The following is a 4,739-nucleotide window of genomic DNA, read 5'->3' as shown; positions in this document are numbered from 1 at the left end:
ATGGGGAGAGGGGAAGGGGAAATACAGAGGTTGTGGAGTGTAAGGCACAAACTTAGGTGTAAGCTGAGTTCAAGGATGTATTTTACAACATGGGGAATGTTGCCAGTATTTTGAAATAACTCTAATTGGAAAGCAAATTTTATCAGTTGTATAATAAGAAAGAACAGGAAAGAAAACGGGGGGTATCAGGGAAGAAAGGAAAGAAAATAATGGCAGTTTTTGGAAGTCACAAAGGCATTATTGCTTAGGCCCTTTTAAGCTAAGGACTTTAGAATGGAGCAGTGGCCATCCACAGATGGGTCAGGGGGAGTGGCCCACATCCAGTGCAGGCAAGCTGGGGCAGGGTGGTGGGGGCATTGCCCACAAGGAGTTTTCTTACAAGAATAAAACCAAGTAAAACCTGGTTCTCTTTGTATTAACAGCTCCATACACGAATATTCTAAAATAATGTCAGTAATTATGTTTCCTTTTCAAATTCAAATTCCGTTGGCTTAAGTTTTAAAAGTGTGTTGTGATTTATGTCAGATTTTAATATTTTATTATTCACAAGGAAGAAAATTTTAGTATATATATATATATATACACATATAAGTAAATACACATACATACTTACGTGTATATATGTGTCTATGTGTGTGTGTGACAACAGTTTTAGTATTTATCTTTAAACTTTTGTCTTCTATGAGGGAGATAAATAAGAGAAGACCCTGTTAAACAGTTGTTGCCATCACAAGCTGCCATGGTTACCCCTGCTCCATTCTACAGATCATCATTAATGGGTTGGAAGGCCTTGAGACTTCCTGCATAGCCTGCAATCCCTGAGGGAATGTACTATTACACACTCCTCATTCAAGGCATTTATTCAAAATACACAGTGATACCACAAAGAATGTCAGGGGAAACACACACAATGTGCTTTTATTTACCCCTGAATCAGTGAAACAAAGTATTAACTGATGGGTACAAACTTTTTAAGCTTGAAAAGTACAAAATCTTATATTGGAACATTAAGTATTCTGTTGAATTTGAAAAATATATTTTAAAGTGAAATTCAGGCTTAATTGTCAGTTACATTCACACTATGGAAAAAGTAAAACAAAACAAAAAACAAAATAAAGTTACTTTCATTGGGGCTGCTTAAATTATATTTTTGCAGATTTTTTAAAATCCCATTTTAATTTTACAGTCTTAATTAGATATAGAATGATCAATAGGTTTAATACTATGTTCATTTTCTGGACATTTTATTTTATTTGTTTATTAATGTGACTAGAAAGATTTTCTATTGAGTGAGTATTAAAACTTCTTCCTCTCCCTTGTGTGGAACACACTGTTTGCAACACTGTTGGGAGACATTGTATTGCCTAAAATATTTTATAATTCAACTCTAGTGTCTACTTTTTAAAATAATTCAGCTCTACTGTCTAGGCATTTTCTTTCACTTTGTCTAGGCTGAGAATTTTCTCATGTATTTCTGGTATCTTCAGAATTTCTGTCAGGAATGTGTCTCTGTTGCTGATTAGTTGCTCAGTTGCCTCCAACTTATTGCCACCCGATGAACTGTAAGCCCGCCAGTCTCCTCTGGCCTTGGGGATTCCCCAGGCAAGAATACTGAAGTAGATTGCTATGTTCTCCTACGAGGGATCTTTCTGACCCAGAGATGGAATTCGTGTCTGGTCTGCTATGGCTCCTGCATTGCAGGCAGATTCTTTACCACGGAGCCAAAAGATATCTTGGATACATGACACACACTATAAATTTGAAGATTCTTAATCTGTGAAAAGGAAAGATGGAGAAGACCAAACATTTATATTTACCAACTAATAATACAAAAATCCTTCATTTCAATTTGCCTTTGTTTATTTTGTAACTTATTTTTTCAATGAAGGATAATTGCTGTCCAGAATTTGCTTATTTTGTGGCAAACTTCATTATGATAGTCTTTCTTAACTCACAGTTTCTCTTCAGTATCATCTTATCCTATGTAAACAATTCTTTTCAATTCAACCTTTCTAACAAACCAGATATCTGCTCAAAATAAATTCCCAAATTTTGTGTTCCTATGAGAATACCCATTTCTCTATTTTTGAAGGATAATATTCTTGGACATAGAGTATAGACATGTCATTCCTATACCAAGCATTTTTCCAGTTAAACTGTATAATGAACTGATTTGTAATTTATTCATAGTTTGCATAACCATAACCACTGCTGCATTCTGGAATATTTTCATCACTCCAGTGGAAAACACTGCCCAGTTAGCAGACATTTACCACTTCATCTGTACCTTGGCATCCGCTCCTCTCTTGTCTGTCTTTAGAGAACTACCTAGTGTGGGACATATTCATTCACATGTACTGATTAATACAGTGTGCAGGATTTTGTTCCTGGCTTCTTTTCATTTCAGAACTATAGCATGTCATAGCGTGTATAAGACAATGTGTATTTGATGGTCTAATAATATTTCATTGCATGATTTAATTATTGTGTCACCTGTTGATGGACAATACAGTCATTTCAGCTTTTTTTCCCCCTTTGTTTGTTTAGTTCTTTTAAGCTTTCATTTTAATATAATATTTTACATATTTAAATGTAATTTTTTTTCTGCCTCTATTTCGGGTTTCATACACTTTTTACCTTTCATTTGGTAAATATGACCTATCATATTGATTGATTGGTATATATTGAAGTATTCTAGCATCCCTGGAATAAACCCAACAAGACCATGGTGTATGTGTTTTTGATATGTTGTTGAGTTCTGTCTGCTAAAATGTTGTTGAGGGTTTTGTCCTCTATGTTCATCAGAGTTATTGGTTGCTGTTGTCTTTGATTTTGGCATTAGAGTAAGGTAGGCCTTGGAGAATTAGTTTGGAATTGTTCTTTCCTCTGCAATGTCTTGAAAGAGTTTCCAACGGATTAGCACTGTATCATCTTTAAATGTTTGATACAACTCCCCTGTAAATTTATGTGCTCCTAGGCTTTTGACTTTTGGGAAATTTTTCATCACAGCTGTGATTTAGAGCTTCTAATTGGCTTCTTTGTAATTTCAATTTCTTCTTTGTTCAGTCAGAAGATTGAGCTTTTCTATCATCTCTCCTTTTAGGGGGCTCCAAAATCACTGAAATGGTGATTGCAGCCACGAAATTAAAATACGCTTGCTCTTTGGAAGGAAAGTTATGACCAACCTAGATAGCATATAAAAAAGCAGAGATATGACTTGATCAAGAAAGGTCCATCTGGTTAAGGCTATGGCTTTCCCCAGTGGTCATGTATGGATGTGAGTGTTGGACTGTGAAGAAAGCTGAGCACCAAAAAATGCATGCTTTTGAACTATGGTGTTGGAGAAGACTCTTGAGAGAACCTTGGACTGCAGAGGGATCCAACAGTCTATCCTAAAGGAGATCAGTTTTCATTGGAAGGACTGATGATGAGGCTGAAACTCCAACACTTTGGCCCCCTCATGAGAAGAGTTGACTCACTGGAAAAGACCCTGATGCTGGGAGGGGGCAGGAGGAGAAGGGGATGACAGATGTTGAGATAGCTGGATGGCATCTATCCATCCAGCTCGATGGGCATGAGTCTGAGTAAATTCCAGGAGTTGGTGATGGACAGGGATCCCTGGTGTGCTGTGATTCATGGGATCCCAAAGAGTTGGACATGACTGAGTGACTGAACTGAACTGAAATGAAATGAAATGAACTGAACCGAACTAAGCTGAGCATCTCTCCATTCCCTCCAGGTTACTCATTTTTGTTGCCATAGAGTTGTTCATATCAGTCTCCTGTAATTCTTTGTATTTCTGCCCTGTCTGTTGTAACCTCTCCGTTTTCATTTCTAATTTGCTGATTTTATTCTTCTCTCTTTTCATATTGGTGACTCTAGCTAAAGGTTTGTGAAGTATGTGTATCTCCTCAAAACACCAATTTTTATTTTATTAATCTTTACAATTGCTTATATTATATCTTTTACTTTTATTCTGACCACATCTTTATGATTTATTTCTTTTTATTAAGCTAGTATTTATTATTATTATTATTTCTCTTTGTTGTTGCTGTTCTTGTGCTTTATCTAGTTGTTTTAGGTGCCAAGTTAGATCGTCTATTCAATACCTTTTTCTTTTCTGAGATAGGCTTGTGTTGCTATAAATGCCCCACTTAAAGATGCTTTTGATGGATACCATATGTTATGAGATGTTTTATTTCATTGTCATTTGTTTCAAGGACATTTTCACTTCCCTTTTGATGTCCTCAGTAACCTGCTGCTTATTTAGACATGTGTTTTTAATCTTCATATGCTTGTGTTCCTTACAATGTTTTTCTTATAATTGATATCTAGTTTAATAGTATTGTGTTCTGAAAAAATGCTTGATAAGATTTCATTTTTCTGAAATTTACTGAGATTTGATTTATGGCCAAGATGTGGTCTATCCTGGAGAATGCTCCATGTGCACTTGAGAAGAAGGTGCATTCTTCTGCATTTGGATGAAATGTCCTGAAGGTATCAATGAGATACATCTCATCTAATGTATCATTTAAGACACATGTTCCCTGGTTAAATTTTCAGTGTTGATGACCTGCCCATTCATCTGAGTTGGCATAGTAGTCTGCTACTATGATTGTGTTAGTACCAGTTCTTCTTTTTTTGTCTGTTAGTGTTTGTCTCATGTATTAAGGTGCATGTTGAGTGAATAATTATTTACAATTGTTATGTCTTTGTCTATGATTGATCCCTTGATCATG

The sequence above is a fragment of the Cervus canadensis genome, chromosome Y (assembly GCF_019320065.1).
Source record: "Cervus canadensis isolate Bull #8, Minnesota chromosome Y, ASM1932006v1, whole genome shotgun sequence".
Taxonomy (NCBI): domain Eukaryota; kingdom Metazoa; phylum Chordata; class Mammalia; order Artiodactyla; family Cervidae; genus Cervus; species Cervus canadensis.
The sequence above is the reverse complement of the archived record's forward strand: the minus strand, read 5'-3'. Positions refer to the sequence as shown.